The following is a 14,181-nucleotide window of genomic DNA, read 5'->3' on the forward strand; positions in this document are numbered from 1 at the left end:
GAGGTGAGACTAACCGGCCTATAGTTTCCCGGGTCCTCCTTCCTGCCTTTTTTGAAGATGGGGACCAGGTTGGCCCTCTTCCAGTCCTCCAGTACCTCACCAGAGCACCATGAGTGCTCATAAAGTTGTGCCAGGGGACTTGCAGTGACCTTGGCCAGTTCCTTTAGAACTCTAGGGTGGAGATCATGAATGAACCCAAGCAGTTGGTTGCTCCACTTTTCCTATTATGTCAATGTTAACTAATCTCTCTATTTATTTTTCAGTTTCTCCCTTAGTACAAGAGTAACATTTATTGGAGCATATACAGTGGGAGTATTTGGTTTTCTTAATTCTACCTTGTACTCAGTTGACAGTTTCCCTATGCCTTGAAACACATCATAAAACTCTTCTTCTATGTTCTTGCTTTCTAGTTCCATCAATGGCATCCATTCTCTTAATCAAACCTAGCTGTACAAGTTCACAACCCAATTATTGGCACTAGCTTTCCTGGGACTGTTACAAACTAAAATTTTACTATATTACCCTTTTGTTTAATGTACAGTGGACAAACACCCTTGGTTGCAATTGTGTTACCATTACATGCTCTAAGTATCACTTTCTGCGTCTTATAGTCCACAGGTTTAGTTTTTATTTTTTGAATAATGTGTTCTGGTATTACATTGACCTGTGCCCCTGCATCTAATTTAAAAGTTACCATTAGTCCATTGGTGTTCAGGGTGATTTTCCAGTCCTTGGAAGAATGAACTTCTTCTTGTATTGTGCCAATGAGGAATTCTTCTTTTTCCTCATTGCACACAGAATGCACCTGCTCTTTTTGTGTATTGAATCCTGCTCCTTTCTGCAAACTCTTGCAAAGTGATTGAATCTTTTGCATTTGTTGCAGTGCTTAACAAATACAGGGCATTACATAGGATTGTGGTAACCCCCACAGCATCTTCAGCTGACTGTGCTTCTTCAAGGATTCTCTTTGGTTTCCATTTGCCTGCTTCATAATGTGGTCCTCCTTTCTGTATTTTTTGCATGGTGCCTTAGGTTTTTGCAGTCTTGCAATCCTGTCTAGTTCAGCTTATTCTGTTGTTTTTCCTCCAGCTTTTGCAGCCTGGCACTTATTATCTCAGCTGCTTGGCACATTCTAACTGCCTTCCCCAAATTAAACTCAGGATCCTCTAGCAGTCTTTTCAGGAGGCTTGTATCCCTTATACCCAATACTATTTGGTCTTTGGTCATGGATTCTTCTAGGCCTCCGAAGTTGCATGTCTGGCTCAGCAGTCTGAGGTCTTTGATAAACTCCACTATTCTTTCACAATCTTTCTGCTGTCTCATGTGGAACTCATACTGTTCAAAGGTTTCATTTTGTTTGGATATATGATATTCCTCAAACTTTTTTATTACTGTGCCATAGCTTTTCTGTTCTGCTTCTGACAGTTATAGACTATTATAAAGAGACAGAGTTTCTGGGCCTGCTGTATTTAAAAAAACAGCTACCTTGAGTGAATCCTCCTTCTTTGTAGCTCCACTGGCCATCATATATATGGTGAAACTCTCCTTAATTTTCTTCCACTTTTCTGCTGCATTGCTGGACAGCTTTAATTCCTCTGGAATTCTGAGATGCTCCATTTTTTTCTTTCTTTGCACCCTACTCCTGGTACCAAGTGTAGTTCTCAAAAGATTATGGAGTTAAGCTTATAGAACAATAAAGCTTTTTTATTCAGAGGGCAGTCCCCTGCCTACAGTTCTGCTGTTCCTTCCTGCAATCCCTGAGCAAATGTAACAACTTATACATAACACCCTTAAAGGTATCCACACACAAAAGAGGGGGATAATAAATTAGAATTTCTGCCCTTCCCCCCCAGTCTTTTTTCAAAATAAAACTCATACAACTATGTAATTATTTAATATAGGTAAAACCTTCCCTGAGGTGCCTTTATTAAAAAGCGTACATCCCTATGTAACCAGCCTAGACTTTTCTGCTAAGATTGTTTGCTAATGAAGAAAAGCTAAAGGCAAAAATGAGATCAAAATAAATGCTGAGTAATTTCTCATTAGTATTTGAATAATTTTAATTTTTCTGTTCTAGTTACAGGGAACAGTAGCAAATTTTCTTTTATGGGCTTTCTGTTACACCTACCTCATTGATAGACAGATATAATATAATTGTGGGTTAAGTAACTTTATTTAGTTCTCACCCTATTTAAAAATCCATCCTGCTATTTTATGTTCTGTTATAAGCAGCACCCTAATCCTTGGACCCCAGTGATTTTTTTTTTGTGTGTAGCACCTACTACTAACAGCTGAGCCATCAAACTAGCTTTTTTAGATCTTTAAAGAAAATAGAAATGAAAAATGTGATATTTTCTTAATGATCTAAACATTATGAATATCAGCAATATATTAGGTACTATAAAATGGGATTATGATAGGTCAGTAATAAGTAAGGATGTAATGTTTCCTTGAATATAGGTATAATGAAAGGGAGATTTTGCATCAGTGACCTCTGCATGGAAATGCTGAGAAGTGATAGTATTTCTAAAATTTATTAAGAGAAATAACAGAAAAGGGTACAGTTTTCATGCTAATGCAACATAGAGGTTGATGGCTTTTCCATTTTAATTGAATCTGATGCAAAATCCCTCTGATTCATCTTTATGCTTTTAAATTAGAACAATTATATTACAGAGACCTGCTGTCCCATTACTGAATAATAGTTGACTTCTTACAGTGACTCCTGTGCTATACTGCAGTGGTCTGCACTCATAGTCCATGGCAGACAAGTGATATCTTTTAATGTTGTTGGAGGTCATAAGAAATTGAACAATTAAATTTGAAGTCGACTCGAAAACCAAAACATTGATTACTCATTATATCCCATGGGCCAGGAAAAGCTGGGAACCACAAATACAGTGAAAGAACAGAGTCCAGTTGAATTCTTCTCAGTTACATTGGATCACTAGAGGTCTAAGCTTAAAACATATTTGTGATATTGCTCCTTTGCCACTAACTCTCAAATGTATTAGCTCAAATTAGTGCCTTAGTTATTATCCTCATTCTTGTTGAATATTGTTTTCCCAAAAAGCAGACAGGTGCACATTTTCTTCTCTTCCTTGACATGCCTTACCTTCTTCTATTGTAGCATGAACTGAACTAATGTAACTGATGTTAACATAAAGTGTAATAATAGTGAAATATAACCATGTTAGTCTTGTCCTGTAAGCAACTTGAAAACTCTATTTTGTATCCTTCTGCTTGATGTAAGTGATGAACTCTGCATAGCCTTTATGTATGAGTGTGTGTAAAAGGGTGAATGGTAAGAGAATGGCATAGAGACAGGAAAAGAAGATTTAACTGTTTATGTAAATAAGAAGGCACCAGATGCATAAATTACCAGCTGGTAATTAACTAACAAACGGCTGAAGAATCCCTTTGAAGCTTGAAGGCACAAAGGAGATAACAGAAGAAATGCTGCCATGTGGGCAGCAAGAACACTCCAAGGGTAAAATAAACTAAAGACAAAAGGAGAACAACCACAAAAACAGAAGCTGGGTATGGAAAAACCCCAAAGCACTGAAACAAAGGATGCCAATCCCTATAAAAGAACACTTTAAAATGCCAAGTTCAGCGAGTCTCTCTCTTTACTGCTGTTTCATCGGAGCACAGATGCATCTGTTCACGTCACTCAAGCTGTTATCTTCAAATCTGCTATCTTCAAATCATCATCATCTACTCAATAAGCCCGGGTTGGCCACTCTGGGCTGATATTGAGCAACTATTGCTGGTAACTAGATCTGGTGTATGTGTGGATGAAATGGTTGTTTTGTGTATGTGTATGCTTGTGTGTAATGATGTGTATGATGATTTGTGTGTGTTGGTATGAATGGTGTGCCCAAACCTCTATGTCTAACTCACGTGATCAATAAACACAGCACCTTGCCTTTAAGCCTCACTTGTGATTTGATCAAATGGCAATTTGAGTAACACTATACCCATCTCCCAAATACTTGATTCTTGAAAGCTTTTATCCATTAAATGGATAAAAGCTATCAATGCTCATGTGATAGCATAAAGACTTGGTCCACTGATTGTTTAGTATGCTTAAGAGTTTTGCTACACATCTGTTCAATGACAAGTCTACTGAATAAGACAGTCACTTAGGATGTGGGCAATCTTGATTTGGAGCAGGGTTTGTAGGGACGCATGAGAGCTTGTGTAGCTATATGTACAGCACTTGGTTGAAAGTTAGCTATCTATGGGGTTAGATTGCAACTAAGTGGTGGTTTTCAGAATACTACTGGTATCCAGATAATGGATCTGTGATCCTAAGAACCTCAGAAGATCTGAGTTTAACTCGTTTATTCTGGTTGTCATATAATAATGATTTCCAGGCTCCCTCCATGGAACTCAATAGGATTTTGTCACAGTCTTCAGTGGAATCAGGATTTTCCTATAGATTCTATTCACCCATACAATACTTGTCTTGGTAATTAAGGTGATTTTAATGAGATCCATAGAGTATGAGCATCCTATTCTTCATACTATATTGGACACTTTTCATCTCAAAAGTACAGAAATACTGGGTTCCTTTCCAAAACCTGAAATAATAATTTTCTCATTTGTACTCATAACACAGTGTTTTTATTATTAATGGTCATGTTGAAATACTAATAACTAAATCTGGTAATGAAATATGTATGTTGATACATAAAGTTATCCTTAAAGCCAATACATTTCAGTTATAATATGTCACATAATTTGTGACTTCATATTTTGTACCAGCTTGTGGTAGAGTAAAGAACAAATCAAGCATTTGTCACTAATTAACATTGTCATTATGTTTGTTTAACATGTAAATTGTGATAATGAGTGGAGAACCTTCAGCATTTGGAATAACATACTGTGTTTATTCTCCATCACAGAAGGATGTTTATAAACATCCAGAAGTGGGGGTGTCTTTGTAGTGGCGGTCAAAGAAGGATGGATGAAGATAACAAGAGAGAGAGAGGTTAAAAATCATAAGGCATGATAATATCTTTAGTTCTCTGCATTACTGAGTGGATCCATGATAGAATATTAGAGTCATGATCTGAAGAATCAGTGTGGCATTCTAGTCTGAAATTAAAGATTTATATAAAGAATTCATATTTCACTACATATTCTATTTTGATTGAGGCTAGTCTGCCATGTTTACCAAGTTTTTACTTCGATATCATTACACATTGGTGGCACAGGATTAACAATGAACCGTTTTCCAATGAAACATAATTGTGATAAAATTCAATTTTTTTTTTACAGAAAAAAAAAATATTAGCTTTGACAAAATTTAATTGCACTTCTGGCAGGTTTTGATAACTTGAAAATGATATTTAGAGGTTTGCTGTTGAGAATTGGCTTGTAGGTAAAATAGATATTTTTGCATTAGAACAATAGTTCAGGGAAATTCCAAAAGTTAATTGGTTTTAAAAGCCTGTTTATGACAATTTCCTTCAAGGCCCACTGTGTCTGACACAGGCAAGCAGCAAGCAGACACACATGATGGGAAACTGAAGACATGTACCACACTGCTCCATAAGATAACAGTGTACCCAGAGATAAGGGATGCTGCAGGTCATAGTGCCAAACTGCAGAGCCCTTGGGATTTTTGGTTTTGGTAGAGGGACCAAATTAAGATAAACTGGTTAATGACCAAATTAAGATGTGTGCATATACTGAGTTTGTGAAACAAAGGAATATGATGTCAGGACAGAACATAGGCAGTATGATGACCACAGGAGACCAATCAACAATGTCCAGAGATGTAGAGTAATCAGAAGAGAGAAAGAATACATGAGGAGAAATTCCAGAGCAGCAAAGGGCCTGGGCCCCAAGTGGGGAACCCAAGGCTACCATGGATAGAGGGCACACCACCAGCCCATCTCACCCACTCCACTGGGGAGGGCCTCAGCCTTCAACCTCCAGGCTCCTAACATCTGATGTTCAAGAAAAAACCTCAGTGAAGCTCACATATTGGCCAGATGTCCCTTCCCTCTGATGACAACTCTAGCACTGGTAGATATAGAATTGTTTGCATTATTCTTATCTGCTGTAACTGTGTATCAATAAAATTTGGCTATAATCAAATGCAGAAGTTGTGGTCAGTCTGAGGGTTTTGGGTCCACCCAGAACAAGTTATCTGGATCACAAATCCAGTGCCAACATGTTCCCAATGAAAACTCACCTTATTTCTTACCACCTTTCTTCTTGAACTGCTCTGGAGCTAAAGATCAAAGAGTCTATGTTCTAAGAGCATGCTAATAGCCAAGTGTCCAAATTCCTATCTGTTAATCTAGGAGCCCTTAGGATTGTCATTGGGCTCAAGTACATCAAAGCTTGCAGAAGAAAAAGGGGAAGGATCTTGGAAACCCCACATGATTAACTTAAGGGAAAAGAACTCCCAGAGCAGTGAGGAAACTGAGGCAAAGAAGCAAATGTAGGAGTGTAACAGGGGGCAACTCTCAGGGCCAGGTCTCATGCTGGCCCACTCACCTGTCTCTATGGGGCAGTCTGCCTAGTCTTTCCTGCCATGACTTTGCTGTTCCTGTAAGCTGGTGGTATAATGTGGGAAGCTGCTCATTCCCAGCCCTGATGCTAGAGGGTGCTACCTACACCACAGTCTATGCCTCACAGATAGCATCACAGCTCTTAGCATCTCTAGCCCCAAAGTGGTCCCCATAATTCTCCAGTCTGGACCCCAACTGAATCCCTCCAATCAGGCAGCCTACTCCACCCTCATTCTGGGCTGCCTAGCTCCCTGCACTCTTCCCCCTCTTAGGTGTTCCCCCCCGCCCAGGACCTTTGGCCACACAGGCCCTGGCCTCACCTCCAAGGCCAGTAAAAAACCCCAGGCCCTAGGCTCTAAGCTTTGGGCATTCCCCATGGTGAGTCCCTGGCCCTTTTGACCCTTCTGGTCCTGACCCCAGCATTGATCAGTCAACAGTGCCTCAAGTCAGGCATCTAGCCCACTCTCTCACACTTCGTTGGCCCTGGTATGGGGTCACCCACCTGGTTATGGGAGCTGGGGTTATTAAGGCACTCCAACCTGCCTTTCACGAAGGTGGTAACTGGCCTGGCATTTCATGGGGATCCCATACCACTAGGAGCACCACCATGCCATCCATCCCTAGCATGGTACAGTTTTAGGTCATGCCCAGAACCAAAAGCCTCCTAGCTGTTCCTATAAGCTCATGCCCCTACCTCCTAGGTCTTCCTGCTACAGCTTAGCCAGACCATGTTTCCACTAGGGCTAGCAGCAGCAGACTGCAGCCTTTATATACTAAGTTCTCAAAATGGCTGCCACCATCAGGCACCTGCTGAATGCCTGACCCAGCCCTTAAAGTGGCAGGCACCAGCAGTACCCTGCCATAAGGAGTCTTGTATTTTAGCAGATTTCTTTTACTGTCTGTGGTTAAAAGTAACCATTTTACAATCCCATTTGAAAAGTTTGAGTGTAATGTGTTTGAGCTGCCTTCTGTCTCTGGAAATGCAATCATAACCCAGATTGCCCACAAGGTTAGAGCTCTGGAATAGTGTTTACTGAATCAAATAGGGAATCTTGGGACAGTTATGGAGAGATAAGAGTTTGTGCTCTAGTAGCATGCTTAAGAAAGGCCAAAGAAACAGAAACTAAGAGAAGCTTAGAAATACATGGATCCATTGTGACTGGACCCAAACAAAGTATCCTAGCAATTATATAACACAATTTCCCCCCCAAAATTGATGGTAAAGTTGCTTCCTTTCCAAATACTGGTGTGCCCCGGTTTGTAAAAAGGTGCAAGGAGTCTTTTATTTTCTTTCATCTTTTTTTGCAAGTGCCTGACATATCTATAGTCTCTACACACAGGAAAACATAGAGGCTATTGTCTCCAAATGTCTCTGGTATGCAAACAATCTATGGAGGACAGAGAAGTCAAAGAATCCAAACTCCATCTCCCTTTAACTCCCGCAAAGTGAATTGATAGAGCCAAGCAAGCTTCTCCTTCCAAATGGTTAGTACAGTATATCAACTTGCCCTGTAAAGTAACACTGTGAATGACTGCATTCCTGAAACAAAAATCCCTCCTTAGCCCATGGTGGGGAGATCCAGATCAACACCACACAGAGCTTTGTATATAATTTAGGATACAAACTTGAGACTAGAGTGCAACCAATGCAGTCCACAGTTTTAATAATGATGAATTTTGACAGCATAGCTCTGAAAGGATGAGATGGACTACAATTTTGTATTTGTAAGAGGGACATGAAAGACATTTTCTTTTCTAAATTCTCCCAGTGGTAATATTTCGTTACAAGGAGAGGAAATTATTTTTTTCTCCTACACATTTTTTCCTATGGTTTACATTACCATTTGCTAAATGTCTTATAATACTCTATTTACTTTAGTCTGTGGCCTTGAGACCTTCTCGTGGTTTCTCCCCTTTACATATTTTACAAATAAATCACTGTAATGGACCTATTTTTCTTCCAACTAGTTTTATTTGTCCTATATTTGAAAACAGAATACCTGCATTTATCACTAATCAGCATCTGAATATGCAGAGTATCTGCCAACTACTCTCAATACAGCACAGAAAATATAGAGTATCAGAGTTTTAAATTCATCACAGAAAATCCTTTTAAATGTGTAATTGAAGGCCATAAAGACATGAGCATCAATCTACATGATTCCTTGCAAGACCCTCACCAGGAAAGGAGGGCTCAATCACTTGTTAGTCATCTGAAGAACTCTACATTTCTGTGTGGATTACCACCACCCAATAATATAATTCCTGCTACAGAATTATATAAATACAGTTTAGCTTATTTCTTAGAAAAAGAACAGTATTCATATTAGTGGTCTCTAAATTAAACCTGTTTTGTAAACTCCATGGAATTGTTTGGGTTTTTTTTCAAAAGTATTTCTATAGTATTCTTTTCATGAGAAGACGAGAAGGTCACTGGCTAATTGACAGACCAGAAAACAAAACCAAACCAAACCAACTGATTGGTATTGCAGCAATATCAGGATAATTAATGATTAAAGACAATGGTTTGATAGTTATCCAATTAGTCTCTTTAACTGAGTATTTCAATGTAGTCTCTTCCCCACATTGAATACAGTGGACTTCTGTTGGAAACATCATTCAGAAGAATTGCGCTGTGTTTCTGGATTACAAATGAAATGATGGCATCCCTGATTTTCTAACATGTTCCTAAGAGCATAATTATCAGATGGAAACATGACTGCATTTTGCCAGGGAGGTCAATTCACATGTAGCTTGAACACTTCAGGGTGAGTCTCAGGCCAGGATATCTTGAATATTGGACAGATCCAGTGCACACTATCTGAAATAGAGTTCTAATTGTTCTACAGACTCTCCAGCATTTAGTCAATCAGGTTCTTTATTTAGATTGTAGATTTTGTGTGTCATTTATACAACAGACCTTTCTAGCCAATAGAAAAGAGACAGGATGTGCTTCCTTGCACACCTTTATCCTGACCCACTTTGTCAAATTACCAAGTCTTTTTTTTTTCATTCCAATTACTTAGAGAGAGTTACTTATGTTTGTTCACTATTATGAACCTTCAGAATCTGGATTTAACCTTAAAGTGTAAAATTATATTGCTAAAGACTTTCACAGTGTTTCAGTGCTTAAGGGTCTGAGTGAATAGGTGACATGTGTAACCCAGATTAGAAAGAAAGGTAGTAACTTTACACAAAGTGAATGAAAGACAGAGCTTCCATATCTAGGTCTAAGCAGTTCCCAAATCCTCCTGTATTCAGATGATGTACAGATAGTGGGTGCAAACACCAAGAGATGGTAAAACAATATCAGAGAATCACAAATTAACTGCATCTAAATTAGAAAGAAGATATTAACAATAAACATCTTATATCCTTGAATGAAACAGCAAAACTGAGGATGAACCATGCTGTACTGCATATTAGGCAGGGTTAAATCACATTTTTCCTTAGAGAGCTGGAGAACTGTGAGTGATTCATGGTCTGCTACACTGCTGCCATATAAATTTGCTGAAGGCCTTATGAAGGTCTTAGAAATTGTTTTCAGCTATATCAGTTGGGTAGTGATGGAAGATATATTAAGGGCCAGAGTCAGATTTCCATTTGAATAGGACTAATTGTTCCCACTCAGGACACCACCAGATGTGGCCATTTTTGCATATCCTTTTAGGCTTTGACTTATCAAACTAAAACACTGAAGGTATGTTTCCAGACTCCTAGATTTTAAATAGTATTTAAGTATGCTTACATTTTGGAAGCCGGTTGGGATACAAACCAGGCAAATTATAAGCATAATTTTAGATTTGGCATCAGAGGATTACTTCATTCACTGAAAAAGATGGATGGCATCTAATGAATGAAGCAGAAATCCAAAGAAGAGGTTGGATTGTGTGCAGTGAATGAGAAATGAGGCTCCACATTGAACAGATTAAATATAAAATATTGAACAGGTGTCTCATTTATTGCACACAATCCAAACTTCAGTCTGAACAAGGCAGGGGTTCTGCAAGAAAAACCAACAAAACCACAGATCTTCAACTGGTGTAAATCAGTGTTAGTGTATTAAAGTCACATCTACCTGGTGGTATGAGGAATAATTGAGACACAACGAGGAAATTAAGAAATGAAGGTCAAATAGGCAACCTGAACCATGGCATTTCCAATATTTAAGGTGATTTAACCAAACTGCTTTAAAACTTAATGCAGATTATTTTTCCTTCATGTCTGACATAGACAAGTCCTTTGAGCTAACACAATTTACCTTTATTGTGATTTTTATATTCTTTTCAGCTCTTCCACAGAAATCATGAATAAGTACAAGACCAGCTGTTTCAGTTTTCCAGAGTGCAATTTGTATGTATTTACCACTGTTTCTCTAGGGGGCACCAAAGCAGCAAAATCCCTTAAAGGCACAGGCTGACAGACATAAGAAAGTGATCAGGGTCAATATAAAAATACCCTTTATTAATGACCTATCATTAGCTATTAATATTTAAGATTAAGATTTGGTGTCTGACAGCAATCAGTGGCCACTGCCCATAGCCTGGCAAATATATAGAAGTGCTACATTTACTGCATTGCTACGAAAACTGAAACTTGACAAATGTCATATCTAAATATGTTATTCCTTTCTAAAGCATCATGAAAAGATAGTTGATCTCTTTCCTCCTTTCCACTATAATTACTATATACAAATGTAAGCACTGAAAAGCAGTGCTTCAAAAAATGGTAAAAAATCCATACGAAATGTACTGCTCCTGAAAAGATATAGAATTGCAATCATTCCTCCTCTGTTCAACAAAAAGTGTGAGAGCCTGAATAGGTACTGTTGAATTCCTTAGTTTAAATAAAGATAGCAAATCATCTAAATGCTCTGGGGCTTGCTTTTTCATTATTAAAAAGTCAGGTACATAAGCAATTTAATTATGTCAGCCAAAGCAGTGTGCATTTTGTTAACATAAAGAGAATAATTTTGATCATATATTTTTGTAATATCACCTCTTCATTGTTTGGGAAATGTTCTGAGTACCAAATGTAAGCCTATATTATTCTATTCAAGTTGCTTTAAGCTGATTAGGTGGTCAAATATTGCCTACTTAAACAAGACAAGGTCTATGAGATTAATCTAAGGCAATGTAATATGCCATAGATCAGAAACCAAAGGGCTTGTGCTACGTTTGCATGTTACCAGGGCAATAAAATCAAGGGAAGAAAGCTATGTACTGCTACAGGTTTTCCAATCGGATAGAGGGTTGAATTAGAGATAATTTAATGAAATATTTATTATTGAGTACAAGATATGGTTTTTGCATTTTCCCAAAAGAGGTTCCTTTCAAGGTAGTATTGATTAAACCACATGCATTATTGTACTATGTTCTCGGTAAACACTTATCAAAGTTGTTATATATTTATAAAGTTATGATACACTGTTGAAGTATTTTATTTGCAACTGTAAATTTTTACTGTCTCGTATATAAGTGGCTACTAGGGAGTAGAAATATATAATGTCAATCTAAAATTATGACATTAAAACTGAAGTTAACACACTGTTATGTAAGAAACATTTATGAATGTTTTGTATATAGGAGGCATTGTCTTTACTTGACTCTTTGCATAACTGACTTTTCTTTGGAAGAAGCTCATGTTCATAATTCTGGCATGGCATTTGATCAAAAGGTAAATATTCTGTGACCCCCATTTCTGTAAAATTTGAGTGCCACACAGTGGTAATAAAGTTCTCCTTGTGAAACCCCTGTTGGGTAGGGAAATGATAATGTCTCCATTTATGGAGAAAAAACTGGGGTACAAAAGGACAGTTAGGCACCTACTGGAATTTCAGATTCCCACCTCAGCTCCTATATTTGAGATACCTTGGGTGCATACACATAAAGTAAGTTGACTTAAAATAAGGTGACTTTAAGTCAACTTAAGCCACATCGGAGCATACATACATACAGCTTCTTGACATGGTGGAAGCAATCTTGTGAGCTAAGTCAACTTAACTAATGCAACTCAAGATAATACACCTCAGAGATGTATTATTTTGTGCTGTATTTAAATTTAGTTAAGTCGACTTAACTGTCAGAAAGTTATAACATCTGTATGCACTCCTTGTTCCAAGAGTGGAAGTTTAAACCTTCTGCGAGATACCTGTGTTACCTCTACAGGGCATAGGAAGGGATGTGCACAGCCAGTATGCTGAGCAGGAAGCTAGGTAAGCTAGCCAATAAGAAACACAAAGGGCAGAGATATGTCTGAAATCCTGCCCCTCTAGCTTTCCTCTTGTAGTAGTTAGGAAACTCACCTAGGAGGAAGTGGGAATATTCTAGCCTCTTCTCCCAGGATTGCCCTTGCATACTTAAACTCACTTGGGTTCTGGTCCCTACCTTCTCTGTTGTATGCAATGAATCTTTCATGTAAAACACAGAAATGATGCTGGGATCATAGATCAGAATCTAATACTTCTCTGTCTCAGATGAATGCCTAGCCACTAGGCTACAGGGTAACATCCTAGTTTGTGTTTTCTCTTCCTGTTCAGTTAATCAGGAGGCACTCTCCTAAGAAATGTCGAATGAATAGCACCTAGAATTCAGGTCGCCCATTTATGTACCAGTGCTCTAACCACTAAGACATTGCATAAAAAATGTATGTTACCACCACCACCACCATCATAATTTTCAAAAAAAAGTGGTCACGTTGTACTTGCTCAGAAGGCTGATTTCTTTTAGGGTGTGTTAGCCTCTAAATATGGCTACTAAATCAGGAATCCAGAGTACTGTAAATTTTTTAGCACAGCAAGGACTTAGTCACTACATTGTTCAAACTTGGAAGGTACTGGGTGCACACTGTATCAGAACTCAAGGTGCCTGGTAAAAGTTAGAGTAAAATGGGGAAGCATGTAGTGTCTTTAGTTGATCCTAGGTTTAGGAGGCAGGTGAGAAGGAGACTTGAACACTTAAGTCTCTTTTTAGATCCAGCATCTAGGAACTTTTGAGCGTTCTATTTGCATAAATACCTAGGAATGACAGCAAAAACATTAGGACACTGATGAATTAAGACACATATTTTCATGACTTTACCCATATAATAGCTGTTTAAGTACAATGCACATAATTTGTTGAACCATGGGATTACAAAGCCAGTTTCCCAATTATGGCCCCTTTTATGTTAATTATTAATACTTACTTTTTCTATTATCTTAGCTCCCGGGAGCCCACATGGACAGGACTCCATTGTCCTAGATACTATACAGACACTGAATAAAAAGATCAGTCTGAACTCTGAAGAACTAACAATCTAATTAGAAGGCAAGAGATAGAAGGGTGAATAGGAGACTGTATCAGGCGTTTGTTGACATTACATTTTTCTAGGATTAATCTGGACTACAGCTGTCACTTGTATACATGTGGCCATCTGTAATCCAAACTATATTTGGTTCCAGTCCAAATTAACTAATCCTCATTGAATAAGAATTAAAGATACTGCAGACTAGAACAATCTGAACCAGGCAATTTAAACGGTATTAATTAACATGTATATATGGTAGGTGTCTAGGGCTTGCCATTGCCCATGCCCACCAACAGGTATAACAAGTTTTGTGGCCCTGATTGTGAGTGGTGGGCAGTGTCCAGTGCCCCCTGCCATTTTGACT

Source organism: Crocodylus porosus, unplaced genomic scaffold (genome assembly GCF_001723895.1).
Source record: "Crocodylus porosus isolate Cpor-Errol unplaced genomic scaffold, CroPor_comp1, whole genome shotgun sequence".
NCBI lineage: Eukaryota > Metazoa > Chordata > Crocodylia > Crocodylidae > Crocodylus > Crocodylus porosus.